Source organism: Arachis ipaensis, chromosome B7 (genome assembly GCF_059453495.1).
Source record: "Arachis ipaensis isolate K30076 ecotype BB chromosome B7, ASM5945349v1, whole genome shotgun sequence".
Lineage (NCBI taxonomy): Eukaryota > Viridiplantae > Streptophyta > Magnoliopsida > Fabales > Fabaceae > Arachis > Arachis ipaensis.
In genome coordinates, this window is record NC_142442.1 from 98,500,892 (window position 1) to 98,514,916 (window position 14,025).

The 14,025-nt window shown below is 40.3% G+C and overlaps 1 non-coding gene across 1 annotated transcript; it reads left to right on the forward strand.

Annotated features, from left to right (window-relative positions):
- Positions 1-6,707: 6,707 nt before the first annotated feature.
- LOC148553478 (small nucleolar RNA R71) lies at positions 6,708-6,815 on the forward strand. The gene has a single exon (XR_015893404.1). It is a non-coding gene; the product is annotated as a small nucleolar RNA R71 (small nucleolar RNA).
- Positions 6,816-14,025: the final 7,210 nt, after the last annotated feature.

A 14,025-nucleotide genomic window follows, 5' to 3' on the forward strand; every position in this document is an offset into this window, starting at 1 on the left:
TACTTCATCTCTTCTCATGAGCAATTGACCAAGGAATTGGCTATTGATCAAGATTTGAGAGATTGAATTACAAGAAATTGTAATTCAATCACTTAAGATTTCCAAGGAGATCAATGAGTGCATTGATTGAGGAAGAGATGAGAATGAGCATGATCCAGAGGATTGCAATATCTCTTGATCCCAATGTTCATTTTATTTTTAGTTCTTACGTTTACTTTTCTTGTCATTTTACTTTTCTGCACTTTATTGCTTTCTTTACTTTTCTGTCAATTTACAATTCCTGCTGCTCATCATCCAAAAATGAACCGTCTAACTAGGATAATCCATTAACCATTGATTGCTTAATCCGTTAATCTCTGTGGGATTTGACCTCACTCTATTGTGAGTTTTACTTTACGACAATTCGGTATACTTGCCGAAGGGAGATTTGTTGAGAGACAAGTTTTCCGTGCATCAAAAGTAAATTAAATTCAAAGAGATAGAGCAAGGAAGAGAACGGAAAAGGTGGTGATGAATGCACATTAAAAGGTAAATGATGTTAATACATGGTCATGACTACATGTGAAAAGTCATCAATGGAAAATAGCTAGTGCATATGATGACAAGTGAATGCAAGGTGTTTATTGGCATGCTGGCAAAGGCATGTGTAGCATAGATCAAGCATCACTCGTAACAAACCATCACGTTTGTATTGACAATTAATTTCAATTAATACAATAGTAAAGGGAATTTGTGAAAAGCAAGCATTGAATAGTAGAATAACGTAGAAAAATGCATAATGCCATATGGGCTTTTTCATAAACACATAGCATGCATGGTAAATAGGGTATGGAAAGTATTAAAGTGAACATGCAAGCAACCCCTTTTTTTAATTGCCAAACAATTTTAAAAAGGAAAAAAGAAAGAAAAAGAAAATATGGATAATGAAAATAAAAAGAAAAGAAAAGAAGATAACATATAAAAATAAGAAGAATAATAGAAAAATAAGGGGGGAAAGAAGAAAAGAAAACCTTGTTAATGGGGGTGGGAGAGAGAGAGAGTAGAAAGTGAGAAAGAAGGAAGAAGGTAGAAAGAAGAAATAAGGAGGGAAAAGAGAAAATAGGATTTGCGGAAAAGAAAAGATAAGATAAGTGGCAAATTGGGGAAGCTGTGCGGTGCAAGCGACGCGGCCGCGTGGAGCACGCAGTCGCACGAATTGCGCTTAAACTGATTGATGCGGTCGCGTCGGTCACGCGATCGCGTGACCCGTTTTATGCTACTGGCGCGAGGGCAGCCTCGCGCTCGCACAAATCTCTGTTCGAAATTTTATTTTTGCCAAATCTTGGGTGACGCAATCGCATGGGCCATGCGATCGCGTGAGTGACCATTAGAAGGATATGATGCGGTCGCGTTGGTCACGCGGCCGTGTGGGAAGAATTGTGCGTTCAGCACCAATCCAGCACCACTCTAGCACAACTTTCGGTCGTGCACCCTTTTGAAGTCGAATTCCAGGGCACGCGGCCGCGTGAGTGACTCGGTCGCGTGGGAGGCCGATGTTCCCACTCTACGCGGACGCATCGGTGACGCGATCGTGTGGGGCAATTTGTGCTATTGGCACGCCTCCAGCCACGCTCTTGCGTGATTCTCTGTTCGTTTATTATTTTCTCTCATCTCCTTGCGACGCGGACGCGTCAATGATGCGGTCGCGTCGCGTAAATTTTTTTTTAAAGTAAAAGTAAGTAAATGCAGATGCACGAAATGCACTAATAAAGAGAAGAGTTATTGAATATGAAAATTAAAAATAAAGAAAAGAATGATCATACCATGGTGGGTTGTCTCCCACCTAGCACTTTGCTTTAACATCCGTAAGTTGGACGCTCCACTAGCTCAGTCTTTGGCTATGTGGGGATCTTCCAAGAGGAAGATCTCGAGCTCCTTGTTTTTCTTCAGCTGTTTGCCATGGTACAGCTTTAAATGATGTCCATTGACTTTGATAAGTTCAGAGCTTGAAGGATGGCTTAGGTGATAAACTCCGTACGGTTCGGCCATCTCTACTCTGTATGGACCTTCCCATCTTGATCTCAACTTGCCTGGCATGAGCCTCAGTCGAGATTTGTAAAGGAGGACTAAATCCCCAGGTTGGAACTCTTTTCTCTTGATGTGCTGATCATGTACAGCCTTCATCTTCTCCTTGTATAGTCTTGAGTTCTCATAAGCTTCCAGGCGAAGGCTTTCCAATTCTTGCAGTTGCAATTTCCTTTCAGCTCCGGCTTCCTCAATTCCCATGTTGCACTCCTTTACTGCCCCAAAGGCTTTGTGCTCTACTTCAACAGGGAGATGACAAGCTTTTCCATAGACTAAGCGGAAAGGACTCATCCCGATGGGTGTTTTGTATGCTGTTCTGTATGCCCAGAGTGCATCTTGTAGCCTGGTGCTCCAGTCTCTTCTATGAGGTTTGACTATCTTCTGCAAGATACGCTTTATCTCTCTGTTTGACACCTCGGCTTGCCTATTAGTCTAAGGATGGTATGCTGTTGCAACCTTATGAATTATCCCATGCTTTTTCATTAATCCTGTTAGTCTCCTGTTACAAAAATGGGTGCCTTGATCGCTCATGATTGCTCGTGGTGATCCAAAGCGACAAATAATGTGGTTTCTCACAAAGGAAACAACAATGTTAGCATCATCAGTGCGGGTAGAAATTGCTTCCACCCATTTGGAAACGTAATCCACATCTAACAATATATAAAAATAACCATTAGAATTTGGAAATGGACCCATGAAGTCAATGCCCCAAACATCAAAAATTTCACAGAAAAGCATAATTTGTTGAGGCATCTCATCTCTCTTGGATATATTACCAAATTTTTGGCATGGAAAACAAGATCTACAAAATTCAGCAGCATCTCTAAAAAGTGTAGGCCACCAGAATCCACAGTCTAAGATTTTTCTAGCTGTTCTTTGAGAGCCAAAATGTCCTCCACTCTCAGATGAGTGACAGGCTTCTAAGATGGACTGGAATTCTGATTGAGGCACACACCGTCTAATTATCTGGTCAGCGCCACATCTCCATAAATATGGTTCATCCCATATATAATATTTAGACTCGTTTTTCAGCTTGTCTCTTTGATGCTTAGAAAAGTTTGGAGAAAAGGTGCGGCTAACTAGATAATTAGCTACTGGTGCATACCATGGGACTACCTCAGATACTGCTTGCAGGTTATCAAATGGGAAATTATCAGCTATAGGAGTGGGGTCATCTATAATGTGCTCAAGGCGACTCAAGTGGTCCGCCACTAAATTCTGATTACCACTCTTATCCTTAATTTCCAAATCAAATTCTTGTAATAGCAGTATCCAACGTATAAGCCTTGGTTTGGACTCCTTTTTGGATAATAAATACTTTAGAGCTGCGTGGTCTGAGTACACTACTACCTTCGTACCAAGTAAATAGGCTCGGAATTTATCCAGAGCAAAAACAATAGCAAGAAGTTCTTTCTCAGTAGTAGTGTAATTGGACTGAGCGGCATCTAAAGTTTTAGAGGCATAAGCAATAACAAAAGGATCCTTACCTTCACGCTGAGCCAGTGCTGCTCCTACTGCATGGTTGGAGGCGTCACACATTATTTCAAATGGCTGACTCCAGTCTGTTCCTCTCACAATTGGAGCTTGAGTCAGGGCGGTCTTCAGCTTATCAAATGCTTGTTTGCAATCCTCACTGAACTCGAACTCAATATCCTTCTGCAGTAGTCTGGATAAGGGAAGTGCTACCTTACTAAAGTCCTTAATGAATCTCCTGTAAAAACCTGCATGGCCAAGGAACGAGCGGACTTCCCTCACAGAAGAGGGGTAAGGTAAACTAGAAATAACATCCACCTTTGCTGGATCTACAGAACTGCCAGTATTAGACACAATATGTCCTAGTACAATCCCTTGTTTAACCATAAAGTGACATTTTTCAAAATTTAATACAAGGTTTGTACTGACACATCTATCTAATACTCTAGATAATCCATCTAAGCAAAGGCTAAAAGAATCACCATAAATACTAAAATCATCCATAGATACCTCCATACAGTCCTCAATAAGATCAGAGAAAAGACTTATCATGCACCTTTGGAAGGTAGCTGGTGCATTGCACAAGCCAAAGGGCATTCTCTTGTAAGCATAAGTCCCAAAAGGACATGTAAAATTGGTCTTTTCCTGATCCTCAGGAGCTATATGAATCTGGAAATAGCCTGTGTAACCATCTAAAAAATAATAATGTGATTTACCTGACAGGCGATCCGGCATTTGATCAATGAATGGAAGAGGATAGTGATCCTTACGAGTGGCCTGGTTGAGGCACCTGTAATCAATGCAGACCCTCCTGGCGTTCTGAACTCTAGTTTCTATGAGCTCTCCATGCTCATTCTTCACTGTAGTGACTCCAGACTTCTTGGGCACCACTTGTACTGGGCTTACCCATTCACTGTATGAGATGGGATAGATGATATCTGCCTCCAGTAGTCTGGTCACTTCCTTCTTGACAACCTCTAAGATAGTGGGGTTCAGTCTTCTCTGGGGTTGACGAACAGGTCTTGCTCCCTCTTCTAAAAATATTTTGTGCTCACATACTTGAGAGTTGATGCCTACTATATCCGCCAAACTCCAACCAATTGCCTTCTTATGCCTCCTCAGCACACTAAGTAACTGCTCTTCTTGTTGAGAAGTGAGTTCCCTTGCAATGATAACTGGACACTTTTGCTTGTCCTCAAGGTAAGCATATTTGAGGTGTGGAGGAAGGGGTTTCAATTCTAACTTCTTCTCATGGTCAGGCTCTGGATTGTCTGAAGCTGGTGATAATGGCAAAGTGCCTCATTGTCGTTCAAGAGTGTCCCCACACTCGGACCTTGTCCTGTGTACCTCTCTTCTAACTCCTCCCAGCGAACTTCAGCTACGGTTTCATCATTGATGTCACATTAGAAGATAGAATGATCTTCTGGAGGGTACTTCAGAACTTCATTCAGATTGAAGCTTACTACTCGGCCATCTATTTCAAAAGAGTATGTTCATGAAAAAGCATCCAATTTGAACTTTGATGTCTTCAGGAATGGTCTTCCAAGTAGGATTGATGACGGCTTCTCTGAGTCATTTTGGGGCATCTCCAGAATATAAAAATCAGTGGGAAATGTGAGCCCTTTAATGCCCACTAATACATCTTCAGCAACCCCAACTACTGTAATAATGCTTTCATCTGCTAACACAAAATGAGCTGCCAACCTTTTTAAGGGAGGGAGCCTCAAAATATCATATATAGACAAAGGCATTATACTCACACATGCTCCTAAATCGCACATGCAGTCAGAAATTATCACACCACCAATAGTACAATTAACCATACAAGGACTTGGGTCACTACATTTTTCAGGTAAACCACCCATTAAAGCAGATATGGAACTACCTAAAGGAATAGTTTCTAATTCATTAATTTTGTCTTTATGTATACATAAATCTTTTAGAAACTTTGCATATTTAGGTACCTGTTAAATAACATCAAATAGAGGAACAGTTACCTCAACCTTTTTGAATATCTCTACCATTTTGGTATCAAGTTCCAGCTGCTTCCTGGGCTTTCTGGCAAGTTGTGGAAATGGAATGGGAGTGGTGTCTTCTGCAGTGTCTGCGCCCTTTGGTGCTTCCTCCTGTGGTTGAACTTCTTCTTTTTCAGTTATGTCATGTATGTCCTCTTCCTCTTCAACATCTTCTACTTCCACTACCTCTTCAGCTGAGGCGTGTTCTGGTGGGCTTGACTCCTCCTGATTCCTCTCCTGCAATGTGGTTCTGGACCTTAGGGTGATGGCATTAATGCCACCCTTGTGATTGGGTAATGGTTGAGAGGAAATTCCACTGGAGCTCAAAGGTTGGTTATTGTAGTTATTCATTGATCCAATCTGTGAGACAAGAGCTTGCAAAGTAGCGTTCAGACCATTTAGAGTGGCATTAATGTTATTTTCCATGGTCTACTGTCTCCGATCAATAGATTGTAGTAAGTCATCATTAGCAGATGAAGAAGGATAGGTAATTTGAGAGGTCTGCTGTTGGGTATTCTGTGGTCCTTGGGATTGCCTCAGGTGAGGTGCTCTGTAAGGCTGGTACTGGTTCTGTTGCCTGTCGTTGTTATTATTCCACCTCTGATTCCCCTGATTGTCTATGCCTCCTCTGTTGTTGTTGTTCCTCCAATTCTGGTTAGAATTGTCCTGCCATCCATGGTTGTAATTGCCACTTTGATTGTACCCTTGGTTGGGGCGGTCATAGAAGTTATGAGTGGCTGCCACAGTGTTGTCTTCCTACTGGAGCTGCGGACATTCATCAGTATAATGGCTATAATCAGCACAGACTCCACAAACTCTCTGTGGGACTAACTGTTGGCTTTGCTGTAGTGGAGAAGGTTGAGCTTGCTGGACTTGTTGTTGATTCAATTGCATCTGCTTCAGCAAGTTGGCCATTTCACAGATACTCTGAGTTACAACAACAGTCTCTCTGCTAGAGGATACTTCTGCAACGGCTTTTGCACGGCCTTGCTTCTGCCTATGATTCTGAGTAGATTCAGCTAAGTCGCTAATCAATTGCCATGCCTCATCAGTAGTCTTGTACTTTTTCATAGACCCATTGCTAGCACTTTCCAATGTGGTCTTATCTTGGGGCCTCATGCCCTGTGTGACGTAACCGAGTAACACTATCTTGTCAATCATATGGTGGGGGCAAGCTTCCAGAAGATTATTGAAGCGCTCCCAGTATTCATAGAGAGTTTCGGATTTGTCCTGAACAATCATGGAAATATCTTTCCTCAGTTTATCAATAACTTCAGCTGGAAAGAGTTTTTCCAAGAATTCTCTTCTTAGTGTATCCCAGTTGGATACAGTTGCTATGGGTTGAGTATAGTACCACTTTCTTGCCTTTTCCTCAAGAGAAAATGGGAAGGCTTTCAACAGAATTGAAGTTGCATCTGCACCATCACGTCTGACAGTAGAACAGGCTGCTTGGAAATCTCTCAGGTGCTTGATAGGCTCTTGAGCAGGTAAGCCATGAAACTTGGGCATCAAATTGAGCAGTGCAGTCTTTATTTCAAAGTCTGTAGCCACCGCTGGGTGATGCGCTTGAAACGGTTGCATTATAAAATCAGGGGCTCCTTTCTCCTAGATAGTAACTCTCCTAGGTTCTGCCATGTCACCTACACGTAAAACAACCGAATCAGTAGAACGGGGGCTGGTTTCTTCCTCAAATGACGTTTCAGATCTGCCCTCAGAGAGGACTAACTGACGCCGAGCTTGCCTTATTCGTGAAATAGTTCTTTCAATCTCAGGATCGAATACTGGCAAGCTTGGATCAGGAAGTGAACACGTCATCTAGCGAAAGAAACAAGCGGCTCATAGTAGCAGGATAAAATAAAATGTAAAAAAATAAATTCTAATTAATAACTTTAGCACTCTATTGCAACTCCCCGGCAACGGCGCCAAAAATTGACGTGGCGGAAATTGGCGAATTAAGAATTGTTATAAGATATGCATTGCAAGTATAGTTCTTAACCAACTAGAATTCCACTTATCAATTTAGAAGGGTTGTCACAAAAATTAAAATTAAAATACTGGGAGTTTGAATCCCAGGTCGTCTCCCAACGAGTTGCAGAAAGGTGTGCTATTTTATTAATCAGATGTTTTAAAAAGAGTTTGAGTTGAATAAACAGGAAAGTAAATTGGAGAAATTAAGTAATTTAAATAAAAGCCTTGACTGGGAGTAGATTAGTTGGAAGCCCTATTCTTGTTGTAGTACTCTCAAGATTAATTGATAATTGAAGGTTGTTCTGTTTAGTTATCCCTTACTAGGTAAGGGAAAGTCAAACAAGTTGGAATGCTGTTTCTATTCACAAGTCCCAATCCGCTTACTTGGAAGGACTAGCGTTAGTGACTAGATAACAATCTAACAATAAACCCAATTACAATTTCTCTTTTGAGCATTCCAACTCAAGGGTTCCTTTCAATCAACTCCCCATCAAGTTAGGAAACTACTCGCTCATTGTTAATCTGGAATTCATAACATAGAAAAGAGAATTAAAGAAAGACATGATAAATAAAACTCAAAGGAATCAATTAAAAATAAAAGTAACTCTTGTATTAATAAATTCTAAAATAATCCAATAGTAAAATTAAGTAAATTAAAGGACATGTAAGACTAAAGCCAAGTAAAGAAAACGAACTAGAATGACGAAGTCTTGATGAGGTAATAACTCTTCTCAATATCCCAATGCAAAGAGCAATAGAAATAAAATTCTAAGAACTATGAATGTGTAGAGAGAAAACCTAGAGGAGGAGTAAAACTAGATCTAAAAACTAAAAATTCTGTAGAATGAATGTTGTGTTGGTTTCTGCATGTTCTCTAGCTCTAGTCTGCTTTTCTGGGCCAAAAACTGGGTCAAAACAGAGCCCAAAATTGCCCCCAGTGAATTCTGCAGATTATGCAGATCGCGCACGTCACGCGATTGCATCATTCATGCGGACGCGTCATACGGCATTTTTCTTTGCCATGCGAGCGCGTCATCCACGCCTCCGCGTCACTTGTGCTATTCCAATCCGCGCGGTCGCGTGAGCCATGCGGCCGCGTCACTGCAATTTCCTCTCTTTCGCACGGTCGCGTGAGCCATGCGGCCGTGTCACTTCTCACTGGTTATCTCCTTAATTTCTTGTGTTCCTTCCATTTTTGCAAGCTTCCTTTCCAATCTCTAACTCATTCATGCCCTATAAAGCCTGAAACATTTAACACACAGATCACGGCATCGAATGGAATGAAGGAGAATTAAAATACATAATTAAAAGTCTCTTAGAAAGCAATTTTTCAATCATGTAATAATTTTAGGAAGGAAATGTAAATGCATGCTAATCATATGAATAAGTGGGTAAAGATCATGACAAAACCACACAATTGAGCACATTATAAACCATAAAATAGTGGTTTATCAGACAGATATGAACAACTTGAAAGCCTCGATGTAGGGAGGGAAGGCCCAAAATACCTTGTCAAACATGCTGCAGTCAGGCACCATGAGGTGCCGATCATAGTACGGTGCAACGCTGATCTCATACATTCTTCTGAGACAACAACTCTGCTGCGCTTGCAGTAACCTTGACACCTTATTGTAAGACTCCTCTCAATCACCATATATCTGTGCAATCGCCTTTTGCTTCGCCATCTAGACCTTCCGGTACGAGGTTTTGAAGTGATAGCTCTGCCTAACTGCACCTTGTAGGACTTAAATGCTGACCGACGTGTTTGATTGTATCAATAGGAGGATGACACGACATATAAGACTACTGTCCAATTGTCAGTGGTCCTGCGACATTGTAGGTGTTATAACACATGTGCGGTCCTCCCAACCTATGCACCTCCCTAGAGAAACAGAACAACAGTGATAAACAGGTTCAACAAGCATAACAATGACAACTGAGTATATAGAACACAATGAATCTTTAACTTACTAGTATCTGAGATTCTATCGGAGAGTAACACAGAGACTCTAAGGGCAGCCTGTTGTATGTTGTCGGCAACGCACATTGTACTTTAATCGATCCGACTCCACTACTCGATACTCAGCACTTCTCTGACTGTTGTAATTCTTCACACCCTGCATTACTGCATCTCTTCTTTTAAATCTATAGCCAACCCTAAACTCTACCCCGCCGTCCAAGTTGTAATCTTCTTTACCCGTGTTGGAAAATTGGTTCTTCTCTTGCATCGCATCTTGATCCAACATAGCATAGTGATTGGGTACAGATGGCAAGGCCAGAATTAGGTACGGGGGAGGCAAAAGATACCTAGGTGATGCCTCAATGAGTGTCTCTAGTACATACTCTTCCACGTCATCATCCTCGGAGACATTGCTCTCGTTGCTATCCGCAACATACTCCTCGTCAGAGTGCTCACCGTCGACCTCCATGTCTGCCATTGGACTCACAACATGAATCGCCAATTGTACGAGAGGTGGGTGATGTGAGGATTATTGTCGGTTAGGAATTTCACACAAATAATCTCGTCGAAGTATAGTTCCCAACAAACAAACAATCCTCCATCAAAGTTTAATTTTATTCGTCACGAGTGCAAACCAATAAAAATACTGAGAGTATTTGATCTCGGGTCGTCTGTCAAAGGAATTGTAGTGAGGTATGCATATTATTGGTCATGAGGTCCAAGGGGTGGTTTGCATATAATAAGACTAGAAATTAAATGACAAAAAGTAAAGCAAACAACTAAAGATAACAACTACTAAAACGAGGCATTCATGGAAAGAATTGAGAATCTAAGCTTTCTATCCTAGTCATCAATTATCATACAATACTTAACAAGAGCTAATCCTATTTCGTCATCTCCAACATCGGAAGAAGGTATAATTTTATCTTCATATTAAGAGAAAGTCAAATAGGACTAGTTAATCCCAATCCATAAGTCCTAATCAACTTAATAATTGAAGTAGCAAGAAATTAGAGTCAATGAAAATAATATTATCTAACAACTCTAGATCACCAATCTAAATTGGGTATTAATGAATGAAGATTGCCCAATTTCTCTTTCGAAGCCAAGAACGCTCAGAAACTACTCTAACATCCAACCAAGCATTTTGTCAAACACTTGGAAGGCACAAAAGGAAAGCATCATAAAATTGCAATAATAATAAAAAGCTATAACTACCCAATGCAAGGAATCAACAATAACAACTAAAGAAAGCAACATTAAACATGAAATATCTCAAATTGTATTAAAGGAAATTGAAATTGACAAGAGTGTTCATAACATAAAAAATGACATAAAAGAGAAATTAACAAAAGGAACTACGAGAACAAGGATGTTGAAACAAGAAATTGCAAAGAAAACTAGATGAAAACAAGAATTAAAACCTAAATCTAAGAGGAATTAACCTAATTCTATCCTAATTCTAAAGAGAAGATGGAGCTTCTCTCCCTAGAAAACTACCTAAAGCTTGATCCTAAGCTAATGTAATTGCTCCCCCCTTGTCCAATCTTAAATTCTACATTAAATAGCCTCAGAAATGAGTTGGATTTGGGCATGAAAGGCTCAGAAATCGCCCCCAGCATCTTCACTTTAATGAGGTCACGTGACCAATGTCACGCATGGGCGTGGTCGACGCGTACGCGTCGCTGGCGAATTTCCTCCTCAGGCGTATGCGTGGGTTACGCATGTGCGTGGCCATGAATATCCTCCTCATGTGTACGTATGGATGACGCGTGCGCATGGCCTTGAGTTCTCCAAATGCTCATTTCTTTATGAATTCTCCACTTTGCATGCTTTTCTCTTCACTTCTTCCATCCAATCCTTGCCTTATAAGTCTAAAATCACTCAACAAACATATCAAGGCATCGAATGGAATTAAAGTGAATTAGATTTAGCTATTTTAAGGCCTAAAAAGGATGTTTTCACTCTTAAGCACAAATTAAGGGAGAATTACAAAAGCATGCTATTTCATTGAAAACCGACCAAATTCAACACAAGATAAACCACAAAATTGGGGTTTATCAAACCTCCCCACACTTAAACTAAGCATGTCCTTATGCTAAACTCAAGAAAGAGATAAAGGGTATTAACATTTATTTAATGAAAACTATCTAAATGTACTATATCTAAATGCAATTGGTGCGCAGAAATTGTGATTACACTTTGATTATGTAAAATTCATCGCTCTTTCTTTCCCTGGTAATGGCGCCAAAAACATGATGCCAATACCATGGTTCACAACTTCGCACAACTAACCAGCAAGTGCACTGGGTCGTCCAAGTAATACCTTACGTGAGTAACGGTCGAATCCCACGGAGATTGTCGGTATGAAGCAAGCTATGGCCACCTTATAAATCTCAGTCAGGCGGATATAAAATAGTAATGGGGTTTTCGAAAATAATTAATAAAATAGGGATAGAAATACTTATGTAAATCATTGGTGAGAATTTCAGATAAGCGAATAGAGATGCTTTCGTTCCTCTGAACCTCTGCTTTCCTGCTGCCTTCATCCAATCAGTCTTACTCCTTTCCATGGCTGGCTTTATGTGATATATCACCATTGTCAATGGCTACTTTCGGTCTTCTCTCGGGAAAATGATCCAAATGCCCTGTCACGGCACGGCTAATCGTCTGGAGGCATCACCCTTTTCAATGGTTTCATCTTATCCTCTCAGTGAAAATGGTCAACGCACCCTGTCACGGCACGGCTATTCATCTGTCAGTTCTCGATCATGCTGGAATAGGATTTACTATCCTTTTGCGTCTGTCACTAACGCCCAGCAATCGCGAGTTTGAAGCTCGTCACAGTCATTCAATCATTGAATCCTACTCGGAATACCACAGACAAGGTTTAGACTCTCCGGATTCTCTTGAATGCCGCCATCATTCTAGCTTACACCACGAAGATTCTGATTAAGAGATCTAAGAGATACTCATTCAGTCGAAGGTAGAACGGAAGTGGTTGTCAGGCACGCGTTCATAGGGAATGATGATGATTGTCACGTTCATCACATTCAGATTGAAGTGCGAATGAATATCTTAGAAGCGAAATAAGATGAATTGAATAGAAAACAGTAGTACTTTGCATTAATCTTTGAGGAACAGCAGAGCTCCACACCTTAATCTATGGAGTGTAGAAACTCTACCGTTGAAAATACATAAGTGAAAGGTCCAGGCATGGCCAAATGGCCAGCCCCTCTGATCTAAGAACCAGGCATCCAAAGATATCTAATACAATAGTAAAAGGTCCTATTTATAACAAACTAGTCACTAGGGTTTACAGAAATAAGTAATTGATGCATAAATCCACTTCCGGGGCCCACTTGGTGTGTGCTTGGGCTGAGCTTGAGTGTTGCACGTGTAGAGGTCCTTCTTGGAGTTGAACGCCAACATTTATTCCAGTTTGGGCGTTCAACTCTGGTTTTGGACCCTTTTCTGGCGCTGGACGCCAGAATTGGGCAGAGAGCTGGCGTTGAACGCCAGTTTGTGTCGTCTATTCTTAGCCAAAGTATGGACTATTATATATTGCTGGAAAGCTCTGGATGTCTAATTTCCAACGCAATTGGAAGCGCGCCATTTCGAGTTCTGTAGCTCCAGAAAATCCACTTTGAGTGCAGGGAGGTCAGAATCCAACAGCATCGGCAGTCCTTCTTCAACCTATAAATCTGATTTTTGCTCAAGTCCCTCAATTTCAGTCAGAAAATACCTGAAATCACAGAAAAACATACAAACTCATAGTAAAGTCCAGAAATGTGAATTTAACATAAAAACTAATGAAAACATCCCTAAAAGTAACTAGATTCTACTACAAAAATACAAAAAACAATGCCAAAAAGCGTATAAATTATCCGCTCATCAGCAATCTATCTAAATGCATGCAATTACTTGGTCAAAATAAATCAACTTTCAAGAAAGCATATATGAACATGAGGGCGAAAGCTATTAACAACCAAGTCAAATCCACAATTGAATTGAGTTATTAGAAAAGAATTTAACAACTTGCAAGAAGAGAGATGACAACCGGTTGAAACATGTGATTGAGCAATCAAACCCTCACCGGATGTGTATCCGCTCTAGTCGCTCAAGTGTATAGAGTTAATTCACTCAATTCTCCTCTAATCATGCTTTCTAAGATTTGTTTTTCATCTAACAATTAACAATTATGCAATGCATTATAAAAATATCATGAGGACTTATCCATGGGTTGTAATGGGGCTAGGGTCAAGGTAGGAATATTTTTGGTTAGGTAGACTAGAATTTGAATCTTTGATTAACTTAAACTTTTCTCCTAACATATGACAACCTATACAATTTAAAGCAAACCTAACTACCCATTTATTTACTTTTTCACACACTCATGCATTTTCTTTCTGATCACAAAACATATGCATTGTTGTATTATTACTTTACTTTAGGGCATTTTGTCCCCTTTTATTGTTTTCTTTTTCTGTTTCTTTTTTCTTTTTATATTTTTTTTTCTTTTTCTTTTTCTACATTTTTTTCTTT